The following is a 16713-nucleotide window of genomic DNA, read 5'->3' as shown; positions in this document are numbered from 1 at the left end:
GGGCCTGCCGTATCAGTGTCTACACACAAGACAGAGAAAAGAGGAGGTAGAATGGGATTTATCTGGGTAGGACACAGTCAGGACGCAATACCCACAGCCTTCTCTCCCATTGTCTTCATACCACTGGCATCTCTTCTGTTTTGGGGGTCCCCCTAGTCTTTGTTTCTTCCCTCACTAGCTTTACTGTCCGGGCACTGTTCCCCTGCCGGGGGTTCCGTTTCCTTGGTGCAATCTCAGCTTTCCACCTGCCTGCCTCCCCTCGGCCCCGGCCCCTCCGCAGCGCCCTCAGCAGCCCCCGCCGCGCCCCTCCCCCGCCTGTGCCTCTGCCTGAGGCCTCTGCGAGGGACCGAGGGCGGCAGAAACAGGGGCTGCACCAAGGACAAGGCATCTGCTCACCTCACCCTTTTCAAGGACTTTGAATGCTCTTGGTAAGAGCAATACCTACCAGCTGCTTGTAAGAAAGCAGCGGACCTGAATGTGTTTCGCCTGCTCTCTCACAGGTGGCATTTTCCTGGTGTCCATCGGAGCAGGCCAGAGCACTGCCTCTGGGAAGGGCAATTTAACTGAGCATACCATACAAATATTATTACCATAGCCCTGAATTGCAAAAGAGAGTCAGAGCTCAGCTACATTTCTGGGAATGTGGGGGTTGGTCACATCCCATCCGCTTGAAAAGTCCTTCTAGCACAGGAAATGTGTATGTACAGATATGGCTCATTGAAAGTTAAAAATTTTTATCCCATTTTCTTTCCTCCCTTGGAATTATTCCAAAATTTCTCTTGAGCATGAGAAACTAAATATGCTTTCCTTAAGGCCTTTAGAAATTCCTTGCTCTGGTTCTGGTGTAATAAATACCACCTGACATTTTTGTTGACAGTCGTTACAAAGCCTGGGCCACACAGGACAGCAGTATAGTGTGAAAAATTAAAATATCCGTAGGTACTGCTAATTTGCTGTGAGTAGGAGATCCTGAAAAAGAATTCTATATTTCAACCCAATCATCCTTCACCATGGCCAATGCCTAAAGATATGTGTGTTTTCCCTTGCCAGCAGCACATCTAGCAGGCACAGCAGCTGCGTAGGAGTTGTATTACCAGGGTGACAAAAGTCATCTCCCAGACAGGTAGAAAATGATATGAGCTCTATGGCACATGTCTGGATTGATCATACCTGCTCTGTACCTATTTAAAGGTACAATGGCAAAGCACAGCAAGTTATACTGGCTAACTCAGTGTAGCAGCATCACAGCCTCTCTACTGAGTTACAGTTATGAATCTCCTTTAGACAGTACAATACAACTTTTCCTTCTGGATAAGATCTATTATTTTTGTCACCTGCTCTATAGTAAGACACCTGGACCATCATTATCCAAGACCAACTTTATGGGTTCTTGTGACTGCCCAAATTGTTTCATCCTGAAACTCACCAGAATGAGCAGCATTAGAATGAGAAGAGCTGGCTAGGGTGAAATGGAAGAGAAACACTAGTTCCCAGTTCCTGTACATGCTGCAAGAGGAAGCAGAGTCTTCTGAGTTATAGCAGTGGGACATGGCAAAGCTTTCTGGTCCTTTCTAAACAGCCCAGATTTCACTGAGCTAAGGCCAGGCTGTAAAGTATAAGACAGAGAGTGCTTAAAGGGCCATTGCTAAATATTTTCTTTGCTTTCCAGGCACTGAGTTCAGCTCTGGACTTTTACATGCAGTAGTGGTTTAGGATAAAATGAAGAAGTACTTCATGCCTGGGATTACGCCCAAACTCAGGGAAGTCATTTCAGATCTCTGAGGAGCAGTCCTAGCCTAAAGCAGAAAGGCAGCTGTCCTGTGCATGGTGAGGTGCTGAGCGCTGAGCTCTTAACAAGACACCAGGGAGTAATTTGGTGTCCATCACCTGAAAAGAGATATGATTTCCCCAGTGGGGAGCCTGGTGTTTGTACTGCAGTCAGGTCATAATGTTTGTATCTCTGCTAAAATGGCATATTATTCCCAATACTGGCATTTTTCTGGGCACAGAGGCTAATGTAGTATTTCTTGTTCATATTTTATGTGTCTTTTTCCTGCAAAGCTTCACTTCTTTATTGTTTCTTATTTAGAAACTCTGAGTTATGTAAATAAAAGCTGTGACTTTTGCCTTTCCGGGGGCTGGAGCTAAGTTAATGTAGAGCAGTGCCAAGGAAAAAACAGGATTAGAGCACGTTTTAAATTGCCATTCTCTTGGTTGTAATTTATTCTTCCTATCTCCAGCATTCCTCTGCAGAGATATTTATAAAAACAGGTGTTCCATGCACTTTATATCACAGGTTTATTTAGGATTGTTGTTGAAGATTTGCACTGCTCAAAAGAGCAGTCATAGCAGATAATTCCATTTGCAAGCTTCAGCAAAATGTTCTGGGGAAAGTGCTGTTATCACTGTGAAGAATTTTAATGATGGCAGGGTTTACAGACAACTTATTTGGCAAACAAGGCTGTGGCAAGATAACTCAGCAAGTTCCTTTGCCAGTGGTGGTTTTGTATTTTTGCTGCTGCCTGTTAAACACACTTACATCCACCTACCCACCCTCTCCAGAAGTTTCAGCACCATGTCCATCCTGCAGTGCTAACCTTCCTAAACATAAAACACCTCTCAGGATCTCAGCTAAAAGATTTGCTAGGCACCTCACAGACCGACCAGTGCTTCTTCTGTTATAAAACTTCTTGTTCAGTAAATGTGTTTTGGATTTGCCATTACAATAAGGACAATAGTAATTTTACTAATAACATCATATGATCACGGGAGAAGCTGGGTTAAGATACTTCTTACTTTCTGGGAGATTCCTCATTAATTCACATCTTGCTGACCACAAGCTTCCCTATTGCAATAAATTAATATTGTGTTTTAGCAATCCATTACCAACTGTTGGAGGGAGTGAGGAAGAGAGGGGTTTGCAAGCTGGTAACTCCCTTCACCTCATAGTCCTCACTGACCAGAAACCCTCCCTACACACACCTGCAGGAACATTCCAGAGGGATGTCAGTGATATTCTTGCTATATATTGCGTGTAATACATAACTATTATGTGTGATATATTGCACATAATAAGTAATGATAATGCAGTGCTATATATTGCACTTACCCAGCCTAGATTCCCTTCCCTACAGACAAACTGCTTTTCTATGTCACAGCCTTGGTGACCCCTGAGAAGCCGCTGCCTTGGCCACCTCAGGGTCCCAGTGCAGCAGGCCATGCCACTGCTGAAAGGGCATGACAGGGGAGGAGGAACTCAGTGTCTGTGGCCTTCCCTTCACAACCATTCACTGGTTTCTGGAAAAGGGAATTTTTGCTGCTCCTTCTCATGTTGTTCCTTTTCAGCAAAACCGTCAGATTTTGGTGTTGTCAGTCTGGCATCCCTTCATTAGCACTAGAAAAGCTCATCAGCGTAATTCTGTGTATATTGCACTGGAAACCTTGCAAGATGTCACAGAACTCCCCTGTGATTTTTTTTTTTCCTTTCTCTCATTGCTTTTATGTTGTCGGCTAGAACAAAAGGAGTTTCAGTTAATTATCTGTGTATTTGCTGAAACCACTAACCTACATCCCAGCTAGCACAAAACAGTTGCTTGACTGAAGTTCTTGGCAGATTTAAACACCTTCTGGTTGTAAGTTTAAAAAAAAACTACTCCCATTTTCCAATTTGCATATTCAATTTTTTCTTATACAAAAATAAACATTCTACTTTTTTCACTATTCTTCAGTACCTAAGGAAAAGGAGGATGATTCAGTAGCTGGAACACTAACCTGAACTGTGGAAGGTCCAAACTTGTCCTCTTTTTGTCCCCAGATTTCCCACTTCTGTGGGCAAGTTCTTCAGTTTCCTCTGCCACAGCTTTACCTTTGTAAAATGCAAACAACAACATTGTTTTCTCAACTACAGATTGTGAAAATCTCAGCTATGACAGTGACAGGAATGGTGCAGGTGATTAAACAGATAAACTGTACTGCAAGAACAGAACATGGAGGCATTTAATCTGGTTTAGTGCTCTGAAAGTATATTTATCTCCATGAATATGACTTTCTTTTGGTGCCATTCTGTTTTGATGCACTGTTCCTTAGCTGAATCAGTTTCCTCAGTTCACTTCACTACCCAAAGTGTAGTGAGAAGACAGCTCAAAGACATTATGCCAATGTAATGCAGCATGCAGGATGAGATGGCTGCAAGTATTAACTTCTTGTTAAACCACCACCGAACAGCAAATCATAGCCCTAGAGTTTCAGGAATAATTTCTTTTGCACAGTAGCACATGACATAGCTGGAATTCAATTAATGTTTCCACTGATTTTTCATAGATCTGTGCCCTTGCATGCAATATCCAGACAGATCATGTGCAAAGTCGTAGCCACCTCACTCACAGATACAACTGAATGTCACCATCTATGCACCCACCATGTTGTCCTCACCCTTGATGGTAATTAAATGTGATCTTTTTTCTCCTCTTGGACAAAAATTAAGCAGCTGCAAGATGTGGAGATTTTATCACGTGTGTGGAGGGAGAGGGTTCAGATGTCTCTCTTCTGGCAGATAATTGCTTAGTTTAATGAGGAGGTTTTGTAGTATTTTTAACCATTGCTTCTGTGCCTTGTTTAATTATTTGCATATGGCACCATCAAGTTAAAAAGAGCGTACATATTCAGCACTTCTTCTCAGTCTTGTATTAGACATTAACGAAAAGAAACACGAGGATAGGTTTCTTGCTAATGATGATGGAAAATTAGTTTCAAAATCCCAGTGGTGTCTTGCAAGATACACCACTGATATATAAAGGTCCAAGGAAAGAATTCAGCATAAAATACTGCCTAAGCTTTTTTGGAACTGTTTCTCCAAGAGATCCTTTTCCCATTTAATTTTGTAGTTATGAGAGAGGATGGCAAAGAGTAAACACAGAAGGTTCTCAGGGATTGCAAGACTGCAATACTCACAGCAAGTAAGCGAGGCTGATAAACAGCACAGGCGAGACAGCGAATGCCAGCATGGCATATACAGTAAAGGTTACACGCCTGGAGACCTACAGCAAAAGACAGATTCATGGCTTTTTTTTTAAGTCTTGAGCTAGTGAAAAGTTGAGTGTCTGGAGAGGAGCAACGCTTTATGCATTAGTCATAACGTTTTGAAGGGCAGCAAATCCACAGGCAGGAGCACAAGGTAGGAGGAAAACAGTTGCTAGTCCTTTTCCTCTCATTCTGCAAGGTGCAGCTTCCAGTTATTCCCAGGCACCTCAGCCAAACAACAAGGACCCAGTTCAGAGAGGACCATGCTCTAGTTGCACTCTGTGCTACCCTATGCTTCAGCATCTCGTTTGTGATCTTGTGTGTTCTCTGATAAGGTTGTTTGAGTTCAGCAGTTGTTTTAAGTGTGAGGGGAAGAGACAGTGTTGATCATTAGGACTGACTGGTTTAGTCAGTGGTGAGCACTCATGTGAGTGTGTAATACAAACCTCATTTAACATTAAGGGATCTGTCTGCCCACCTTCATGTTTTCCTGCAGCTAAATTGGGAAGAGCTGCAGGAGGGAGGGTCAGGTGATGCTGCTGACATGGCTCAACCATTTCAACACATCAGGTAGGTCTTCAGTTTGAGGGGTTGTTTATTTTCCTGAACAATAGACTCCTAAATTTTGTTTAAGAGGGCCTGCATGCCTCTAGAGATAAATGTCTATGGCAGTAAGGCTGCTTTTTTTAGATAATTTTCAGAACAGTTTAGATACAGCCCATGTACACACTCAGCTTGAGAATTCCTCCACCACACAGCCGCTGCTCATTGCCTACACTTGCTGTGTGCAGTCTCCCATGTCCCCTGGGTTATCCCTTTAATGGCTTTGACATTAAACACCTGAACAGTTGCTCAGTATACAGAATAGGAAAAAAAAGGATGAGGCAAGATGGATAAAAGATAAATAGAGGTGACAAAGAAGGAAGCACTAATGGTGCAAACCAAAATAGCTCTTTTTATGTATGAGGAGGTCCTTGAAACACAAATACATCACAACTATTAGCCATAAGATGTGCAGTTTGCTTATGTTAGTCGTGGTGCTCTCAATTCACTCTGTTTTACTCATCTCCAATATTTTACACGCAATTTTGATTTTGTAGTTACAGTTTAGTTACATGGGAAAGAGGCTCCAAAGTGTTTTTGTCACACAGTGTGTGCTGGAAGTGTGTTTAAACCAGAACTAAGGGCTTGAAGAGGTCTCAGGTCCTGCTTGTTTTGCAGTCAACATTTAGCAATATTACAGTTACGATGCTACCTTAAAAGGGTGCAAAATTCACCTGTAGGAACAATCAATAAAATATATTAACGATTTGGAAGAGAAAGTAATGGACTGGAAGCTGGGAAAAGCCAGAATAAAATCTAAACTAGTGCACTTAACACCTCTGTTACACCTGAGTATTTTGGGGATCTGACACTGGTCCAGCCACTCTTAGGCACACGCAGCAAGACAGTATTTGGGCAAAGCTGTCATTTTCCCTGTGGTGCATGTACATAAACTCTAGTCACTGTTAGCCCTGAAGAGGGCTGCAGAGCTGCAACATTGCTGTTTGGAACCACAGGAGTTCCTCTGCCAGCTTCTGGAGTTTGTTAAATTAAACTTTTACAGCAAGATGTGACACCCAGAGCAGCACAGTGAAGTTTCCGTTCTAACCACAGCTTAGTGCTAGTGATCAGCTCACACACTGCTAATTGCAAGTGGGGTAGAAATAATGTGCAGCTGACTTGACTTTAAAAAAGTGTATTTTCCTCAAATCCTACACTGTTTTTCCTCTGTAGGAGTCACACAACCATGAAGTGTCATCTGATGAGACAGCAGAACATAAAAGGTGTAGATTTCAGGCTCTGGATATTTTCATCTTGCCAGGACGAGTAGAGGCATTGGTCTGAAAAGAAAGTTGCTAAGGAGATAGAAGTTGCTTTCAGTGAACTTGAACAAAACCAGGACAGTGACAGGACTTCCTTGAGAAATACACCCCAGTAAAGCTCAGCTGTGTTGTTACAGCAGCCCATCCCTCTGATGTGAGCAGAGCCCACCACCTAAGAGCTGACACTCTCACTCCTCCTTAAACCATACCCAGTGAGTTGTTGGCAGGCACTGCAGAATTGGCTCTGTTGGCCACTCTTGTTGAGATGAGAAGGCACAAAATCTGTTGTGTATCTTAACTTAGTCTAGCTAAAAGGTATGGAGTGACTGGGCAGGATCTGGATCAACCTAAGGGAAATTAAACAGGAAGGACATTCTTCCTTCTTAAAAACCAGACTTCTCTCTGCTGAGAGGTTCTATGGTGTGCATTTAGTGTAGCAACATGATACAGCTCCAAATTTTTTTCTGAAGTTTTTTCCCGGAGCACTTAAGAGTGTCTTGTATCAATACATTTTGGTGTCCTTAAAAGTGTTTTCTATCAATGTATTTACCATGCAACATGTATGTATTATGAAATTATAGTAAAATTCACAATATTAGTTTGGGGAATATAGGACACAGAATTTATCTTTGTCAAGGAAAGCATCCCTTACATCACAAAATTATGACCAAAGAATACATATTCAAAGAGGTATCATTTTGTTAAAAAGCCATTTTGGCCATGAAAATTGACTTGCTCTAATCAAAACCACAACACAATGTAAAATAACAGGGCATCTGAGCATAAAATGTTGAAACAAGATTATCTGTGAAATGAAGGGACTCAAGGGCACTTGCTGTCACCTACCTACTGCTCAGCCCATAGAAGGGAGAATTCACACTAGAGAGCACCTGAGTCAGGTAAAGAAAAATCACGTGGCATTTCATTTTTCTGTTTTACTGATTTCAAGTGTTCAAAATTCTTGAATGACACTCTCCAAAATAATGAGGTTTAAAAATAGTAAATGTCAGAAATGCTTTCTGGTTTTTATTCCATAATCAAAGTAATTACAACACTATTTAAGGTTAAGTGCCTTATTATTAATCATTCATTACCTGTGATTGAATTAAGGGCCAGGAGCATTCAAACCAGTCCCACAGGCACTTGCTAGCTGGCTGCTACCCCTTTCTTAATATAAGTAGCACAACTCTATCTCCAGGGACTCTAGCAAAACATTAGCTTTTGTAACATGGCTGGAAAGGTACCAAGTTTGGGTTATTTTCAGTCTGTGGGAGTAAGTTCCATAAAAAGAGCTGGTTGGGGAATTCTCCAGCAGAAGGTTTTTCAGTAAGAAAATGCCCTTTTCGCACAACCAGTGTTTTCTATGTGGAAAACGAAAATTTTTAAAAATACATTTTTCCCTAGGAGAATCAAAACAAAGGCTGGCCCAGCTGCTGCCTGCTACACACTTCCAGTTCCACTTTCAGCAAAAAGTGAGTTTAACAGCTGCTTCCCAGGCAAGCTGCTGGAGGTTAACAGTCCCCAGCTCTCTGTCCTCCTGGCGTGTGCCAGCTGCAAAGGGAGAGGAGCTGGATGAAGTGGGGAGGACTAGAGCCCTCCACATTCCTGGTGAACCTTTGCCAGTTCCCAGGCTTGCTGCACAGCTCTCCAAGTGCTTAGCAGCCACACACAATGAAAACACTACTTCCGGGGCCAAGAAATTAAATTTTTCTGAAAATCCCATTTCTACAAAAATGTCACCTTGACGTTTTGTCCTGGCTCAATACACCTGTTTTCCCTGGGGAACAGAGTTTCTGTTTTCAAGATGATTCTGCCCACGCATTGCAGGCTGTTGGGAGACCCCCCCTCCCAGCCACTCCCGTGTGTGTGACAAGGACATGTGGCTGAGTGACCCTGCTGGCCGCGGCCCTGGCCGTGGGGAAGGGCTGTCCTGGAGGTGAGGCCTCTGCAGAGGTGCTGGGGTACCTGAGGAAGCAATTAACAACCAAGCCTTGAAATTAGAGCTGAGATCAGAAGAAAAGCTCAAATCCCTCTATCACCAGAGCTATGAAATGTTCATTCCAACCACAGCATAGAAACATGGGTTTAATGACACTTAAATCTATTGGTATCGTACAGCATCCTAGGACATGAATATATTCATCTCTTTGCTTAGTCGTAGGAAATTGCAGTGATGGATTGACATAGTTTTATAATTGCATGCGATGCACAACCAAAACAGAGCTCAGGCGCTGAGCTGCATCCTAACTAAATGCTCAGTATTTGTTAATAATGAAAGTTCAGCTAGCATGATATAAGAGCTGCACATATAGGATGAAATATTAATTTATTATGCTTCAGTGGAGATTTTTAAGGTAGCCTGATTTTCCTTGAATGCATGTGTTTATCAGCCTGAACACAACTAGCACTCTTTAAGATTTCTCGCTGAAAAGAAATTGAGCGTGCAAATACTCTTTCATCATAATCACACTGACTCTGCAGGGTAATTCATAAAAGAGCCAAAAATATATTGAAATTCAATATTATTTTAGTCCAAATCAATATTAATAATTGTTTGTATTTTTAAAGTGCAATTTACAATTGAAAAATGTACAGAGATCAACCCATAGTTGCTAACACATCAAATTTTCCTATTAAAGGCGTAGTAATTTTACTTCAAAATGTTTCTTAAAAAGCAAGAGAAGGCATTGATCTGTGAAAACAGCTATCTATTATTTATATGAACAACATTAGAACATATTTTAATTATAAATGAGCTGAAAGGTCAGTAACTATTTTATTTTGAAGGTCTTGATTTTAAATTTGGATAGCTTAATAAAAATATTTATGTGGGATGGCTCCCAGTGGAAAGTGCACAGAAGGATTTCACAAAACACTCTATCTAGAGTCAAACCCCAGTTCTGTTAGTACCTTTTACAGAACCATTAAATGTGAGTGATTACAATAAACTAATAATAATTTCTTTCATCTTCAGTCATAGAATCATAGAATGGTTTGGAAGGGACCTTAAAGATCATCTAGTTCCAACCAGATTTTAATGTAGTTCCTTCCAGATTCTTTTGAGTGTGAATGCCTTGATTTCAGTACCAAATGCAGATATTTGAGTTTGCAGTGATGTTGTCTGAACCCTCAGCCAGAACTTGAGCATTGTCAGCCCAAAGGAGAGCCGGCCCAAGGAAGGGATGAATAACCTGGTGTGGTACAGGGCTGCCCACACTAGACAGGAAAAGATCCCTGGTTTGTATTAGATTTATTGCTTCAGTGTCTGGGCCCAACTCACCAACATGCTGGTGTCTCAGCAGTACAGTCAGAGCAATGGTGCTGGGAAGAGGAATGCCAGAATGCCTTTTTTCCTCCCCAGGAGGAGTCCTCTGTGTCACAAATACTTTGACCGTTGCTCCATTTCCTGGAGGAGGCACCATTCTGCCTGTCCACATCACAGCAGAGGGAGGAAAGGACTGAAGGTTTTAGGCCGTGCCTGCTGTCTCCTCACTGAATGCAGAAGCCGAGAAGGGATGGAGTTACAAACCAAGTCTGATGTCAAGTGCGTGGAGTCAATGGAGTATATCCATTCCTAGAGACCATCAGTGGAACAACAGGAAGTTTGCTGGTGACATTTAGTGATCTCCGATATTTGCAGCACATGGGTATGCCTAGCAGCTACTTGCCTTATCTGTTCTTATTACAAATCATACAAAATGTGCTTAAAATAACTGAGTAACAAATCAAATAGTAATATTCTCCCACTGTACCAGCATCACAGAACTGATTTTAAAGAGATTTCATGCCTGTTCAGGATTCTCATTGCAGCTCAATATCAAAAATTGCGTTCTGTTTAAAAGGCTGAGTAGTTGATATCCACAGGTTTCCTCTGACTGCTGCAAGTGTGGAGTGTCTGAAATTCTGGTGCAGAGTAGCTTGCAGGAAAGGAAGAACTGGAAGTGTATCACATGTAGAAGTCCAAGTTCCTTGTACCGTGACCATCATTCTTCCCTGTGTAAATGGGACCTACGGACAGCCTTGCCCTTCCTTTCCCACCCAGCCAGTCTCACACTCAGTGCAGCCACGTCCTGATGAAACAGCCCCGTTTCCGAGCACAGCCTGTGTCTGTCTCCTCCGTGGCTCTGTCGGCAGCTGCGCCCTCCTGGTGTCCAAAGCACAGCTGTGCTGAAGTTGCAGGTGGCATTGCACCCCTTGCCCAAAGCTGACCTTGGCAAAAGGCAAAACTTTTGGAAACCAAGGAATGTAAGGGTAGAACAAATGTTCACTGCCCTGTATAAGCAGTGCTCCAGTATAACACCAGTAAACATTCCTTCACACTGCCTTGCAGCTGGCACTCTCTACCCCAAGTGTCACACCTCTGCCTCTCTGCAGCCCCACCAGCTTCCACATGCACCTGCCCTCACTTACCATCACACGGAACCATTTCACTCCTTAAAGTGATGGAAAAGTTTCCAGATACTTCTCTTCGCTCATACCCACCTCTCAGTTTGCAGATCTTCCCTTGGTCCCACAAGGCGTGTGGGCAGCAGGGGCTCAGTCCAGGCCAGCCCATGCACATGGTGGCATGTCATGGCTATGCCTCTGCACAGCCAGCCAACTACCCCTTCAGCACTCAGTGCAGCTTCCCTTTATATGCTGCAGTAACTCAAGGACTGAATAAAAATAAAAACTCTGTTTCCTGTTGTTTAGAAATTGCACTTCAAATTAAAATGCAAATAGTTGTTTCATTTTGCTTTATTCTAGGGTAAAAAGTTTCATTTTGAATCAAAATAGAAAAGGCATTTTAAAGCAAAAAAGAACAGTTTCCCAAGTAGATCTAGTTTTAGAACACATCTTCTCAACTAACTGCTTTGTTTTAACTGCCTAAATCAAGAACAAGAGAAAATATCTCAGCTCTGACATACAGGCATAGTCTAAGTGAAAAAGCACCTTGAGTAAACAGATGGTGATCTTTGATGAGGGAGAAAGCAAATTTCAATAAGAAACAAATTAGTCATCATGGCTAGAAGGATTAAGAGGCAGTATTAGCTGAGAACACTCAAATGTACACCATTACAGAAGGTGCTAGAGTCAATAAAGGAACCCTCCCTACAGCCACAGCAAAATGTGCCATTTCAAGGTTAGGAGGCCTATTTTCTTCTTCCTGATGAAGAACATCACCACGAACCCACACAGTGTGAGTCAGGAGCTTTTTTTCCTTCTGCTTTTACAGAAATTTTGGTGTATTTTGTTGCCTCAAGTGCAGAATTAAAACCACCCTCACTGGTGACAAAGGTTTTTAACTTCTAGGTTACAGGGACCATTTCAGAGTTTTCCGTTTTTTTTCTGCTTGCTTATGACTCCCAGACACAGAATCTCCACTTCAGATTCTTTTATCCTTTAGAAAAGGAAATACCATTGAGGAATCACGAACCTCCACACTGTATTACATGAACTGTATGGCACATATGGCACAGTTAAGCCATAATGTTGAGGAAGAGGGCCCCACACATGTATATACATAAAGCCACTCAAAGTTATTGCTATAAAAACTATTTAAAATCTCATGATATCAAGAGGTGTGGCATGGGAATAAAACTTTTACCCAATGGATAGGAACATACTAACCTTTTATACACACGTACACATATTTATTCATATGTATCAGCAGCTTATAAAATCTTTCAGTTTTGTCATCTTTTCCTCCTTATCATAACACACCTAAAACTGCAAAGAAAAACTAATTTATAAAAGAAAAATTCAAATTTACAATTGCTTCATACTGATGTAAAGGAAGAATGATGTCTGGGGTAATCACTTGTTGGGTACCCCTGGAAATCCAGCTTATTCCAGGTGCATTGTATCTTCTGAAAGAAGGCATTTTCATTTGAAATACCCAGGAAACCTATGGAATAGACAAATTAAGCAAGACAGCTGAAGAAGAGTATAATATATAGCTGTTATACGACAGTGCAATCATCTAAAAAACCCTTTGAAGATGTGAGTTACTTTAAATAGAAGAGAGATTCAGGCAAGTGGAGGGAGAGGGAAGCATTTCAGACCAGGCTTTAACAAGCAGTGGGCAGCTGAATAACCAGAACCTTTCTGCTGTATTTTACAAGAGTTCAGTACTCCCCACACAGCATATTTCTGTATGTAATATCGGATGTGGGATAACATCCCTATAAATCCTGCTGCCAGGCAGTGCCTGGAAAGGTTGGGCTGCCGTGCAAATTGTGTGCCTTCCCCTCCAGTGTGGAAAAAAGCTGGACAAGTTCATTATTGACACTCGCTGTTTACACTCTCACTGTGCAGTTCCTGTGAGATGTTAATTTTAAACACAGTAAAAAAACTTTTTTCATTTCAAAGGCAAACTGCTTTTGAGATTATGTTTTAGTTTAGGAATAGAATTAAAACCCCTTGAGGATCTTGGAGAGGTGTGTGTTGACTTGCTAAGGCCCTGCTGCAGTACTGAGGAGATTAGTAACACATGATGCCTGCTACAATTTACACCCAGAAAGATAGGTAAGAAATCTTCTTGACTTTGAAAGGATTATTTTGGTTGTTTACTGAGTGCTGTCCCCTTTGGTCTTAAATTGTATATGAAAGTGGAAACCAGAAGTGCCCGCTTTCTATTGCCACATGTGATGGAAGTGAGAGGAGCAGCTTTAGCAGATTTGCCAGGGGTTTTGGAATGGGAAAAAGGGGTCGTACATTATCACTCTTGACTTCAGCCACATAAAACAATAACACAGCTTTTTGCAATTCTGCTGAAATTCAGGCTTTGGCACATTATATGGCTTGAGCATTTTTTGGGTCCAAAGGACAACACTGGTATATATGAGAGAGTAGAACTGGACCTACTGATACCTGACAAAACAAGTTTCCACCAGAGTAAGAGAAAGCCTCTTAACCCCTCTGTCCCCACTCTTTTGGGTATATGGGTTGACGTATAGGTGAGCAAAAGAGGCTCCTGTAATTTTCAGGATTCTCTTCCTGTCAAGAGTTCCCCATTTTGCATAATTGGAAGAGATGCTGAAAGCCAAGACGTGTAAATGACACCAGTGACTGGACAATAGAGCTGTTAATAGGCAATAAGTTCTGCCTAATTTCCTGCCACACTGCTAGCAGGTAACAGAGGTGGTCAGCTCAGCATGTTCACTCAGGATAGCTGGGATGCAGGAGAGGCTAATTAGGCAGCAGGAGGAAGAGGTGTCAGCTCCTTGGGCTGGTCCCAGTCTCAGCAGGTCCAATTCACCTGAGTGCCAGTTCCTGCCTCTGCAAGTGGTTCTTGGGAAAATGGGGTGCAGAGCAGCGCTGCACGAAGTCACACAAGGCAGGTGTGCTTTCCCTTCCTGGATTCAAACTGCTGAGCTGGTCTGTGCATCTTGCAGGGCTTGGGAGATACCCACTGGAGCCACCTGGACAAGGGTTCATCATCATCCTGAGGACACCAGCTGGTATCAGGCTGAGCCACCCCTCTCCACTCAAGTATTTCACTTCTGATCTAAAAGGATTTCAGAGTTGGAGAAACCCTTAACTTCTCTGTTGATTTCATCAAAGTAGGTTTAATTCCTTTCCCCATATGAAGGGAAAATATGAATCCAGATCTTTTTAGAAGAGAATTTTGGGGATGTTTCGGGGGCAGGATATTTTGAACAGTTTCAACTTTAAAGTTAGTATTTCACCTTTCTCCAAAATGCTTCTTTTCTGTTATTACACAAAGAAGAACATGATTATATATGGAGTTGATATAAGCCAGACAAAATGTTTTGATTTGAAACATCATCTGGAAACAAATTTGTCCTTTCCAAATCTCAGGGAGAATCGAAGTTTTTGCTCTACTGATACATGAGCACGGATATAGTGATAGAAAATACAGCACCCAAAGATGAATATTTGATGAATGGAAGCAGCCACAGGATTAATAGTTTCCTACTTTCTATGCTAAAGAAGCTAGAGGATTTGGGGCATAATTCTTAGGATTCGTTTGCATTTCCTATTTCCAAGAAGTGCTGACAGATACAGAATAATATGACTTTTAGTATCTCCACCTCTAGTACAGTGTCTGCTTTTGTAAAGCTCCTAAAAAATGTTAGTTTTGCTGGTGAATACAAATAATGTTTATAAATCCAGTCTTTGGTTCTGTAAAAATGTTACAGCAAGCCTGATCTAGATGTCAGGGGTAAAACAGAGTGGACACTTGAGGGATGGGAAAACTCAGTGCCCTGTGTTTGAAGGCCTTTTGGCTCTGTAAGAGCTTTGGAGCAAGGAAATACATGCTTGGCTCAGCTGCAGAGTGAGACGCAGCTGTTGTTCACACACCTCCTAGAAACAGCTAATAGAGCTAGAAGAGATCAGTAATAATAGTAAATCTTTTTCATATATTCTTGTAGTAATAATATTCCCTTTTTCTTAATTCAGCTAATTGCCCAGTATCACTATCCTAGTCTCTAACTATATTACACAAGTAAAATTATCTTAATAATGCAGAAAATAAGTCCTTCATTATGGTGCCTTTTCAGAACACACAAAACAAAACCCAGTAGAAGAAAAAACCCCTCACATCTCCCAGCTGCCAACAGCTCCAGTTAAATTTCCCCAGATCAGCTACAGGAGTGCTGAAATTTAACATGTAGTTTTTATTGCTGTCAGGCAAATCTTGACTTAGAAAAACATTTCTGCATTAATAAGTGTCTCTCTCTGAACTGGGAATCCTACCAGTGTGTGCTTTAACTGGGGGCAGGCCACCAAGGGTAAGACACTGCTGAGGCTGTGCCTGTGCACTGCCACGTTTCTCTGTACAGAGAACCTGGGCAGTGGTACCTCCAGAGTTCCACAGCACCAGAGGGATGTCCCAGTTTGCCTCCCAGGAATGGCACAACCAGAGCTGCAGGAGTGCCTAAGCTGATCTCTGCTGCTCGGTACCTGGTTGTCCAACAGCACACAAGGTGCCTGGTGGAAAGGCAGGAATCTCTGCTTCCAGAAGACACCCACATCCTGCTGCCTCCTTTGAATAAACAGCAGGCTCTGGCAGTGCTCTGAACCAGCAGCCTGCTCTCAACTGCAGGAAGGGCAGCTGAAGCTCACACAGCATGAGAAATTAAGTTTACCATGTATGTGTGATACTAGGCATTTACATTCATTCACAGGTGATTTGTAACTGTCCAATTTAGCAATAAGTGGATATTTGCAAAGAATTTGGGTGTTTTGTTGACTTGCTGATGTATATGGCAACAATATATAATGCTGATGCTGGTGTTGGTCTGTGTTCCTTGATTCACTGGGAGCTACCGTGGCATCTTGCAGTGAAGCCTCAGGAAGGGACAGTATAAAGGTGTCCTGCAGTGGGCAGGCACTTTACAGAGTCTCTGGCCCACCTTGGTCCTTCCCTTCCCCTGGTTCCACAGAGGTAAAAAGCCTCTTTTGGTCTCGTCTTGGCACCAGTGCCTTTCATCTTCAGGCTAATTTAGCTGGGCTGGTCACCAGCTCTGCAGTGGAGCGACAGCACACTACCAATTACAAAGAGGGCCAGGCAGCTTGGGTTCTGCAGGGTGGCTGCCTGTGAGCAGCCAGAGGGAGAAATGAGGGGCTGTAGCAACCTTGGACCCTCTGTCCCTCCTGCTCTCTGCAAATGGCTCTTGGTAAGCAATTGTTGGCAGTGCTGTGAAAGCTGCGTACCCTGCTACCATGTTTTTCTAAGACAGTCTTAGATATGCTACACTCATACTCACCTCAACTGAAGATAATAGGCCTTTTCCTGGGGAAAAAGGGATAGCTTATCCTGCCACTTATCCTTTTCTATAAGGTTTTGTTTTACTTTCCTTTGATGCATCAATGTGGTTAG

General features: G+C 42.4%; 2 long non-coding RNA genes across 4 annotated transcripts in view; one reads left to right on the top strand and one right to left on the bottom strand.

Moving 5' to 3' along the window:
- The window catches only part of LOC108448633, a 17205-nt gene extending 9211 nt beyond the window's left edge, over nt 1-7994 (bottom strand). Inside the window, exon 1 of the long non-coding RNA XR_001864588.1 lies at nt 3772-7994. This is a non-coding gene — a long non-coding RNA (uncharacterized LOC108448633). The remainder of the gene's footprint in view (nt 1-3771) is intronic.
- A 39-nt stretch (nt 7995-8033) lies between these two features.
- The window catches only part of LOC108448631, a 143641-nt gene continuing 134961 nt past the window's right edge, over nt 8034-16713 (top strand). Inside the window, exons 1-2 of one of the 3 annotated variants that reach the window (XR_001864585.1) lie at nt 8034-10531; nt 14261-14428. This is a non-coding gene — a long non-coding RNA (uncharacterized LOC108448631). Of the gene's footprint in view, nt 10532-10552; nt 14429-16713 lie in introns of those variants that run through there. The other 2 variants (XR_001864586.1, XR_001864584.1) reach the window with 2 other exon arrangements.

Source organism: Corvus brachyrhynchos, unplaced genomic scaffold, assembly GCF_000691975.1.
Source record: "Corvus brachyrhynchos isolate BGI_N302 unplaced genomic scaffold, ASM69197v1 scaffold1358, whole genome shotgun sequence".
Lineage (NCBI taxonomy): Eukaryota > Metazoa > Chordata > Aves > Passeriformes > Corvidae > Corvus > Corvus brachyrhynchos.
This window is presented reverse-complemented; position numbering and strand designations above follow the sequence as displayed.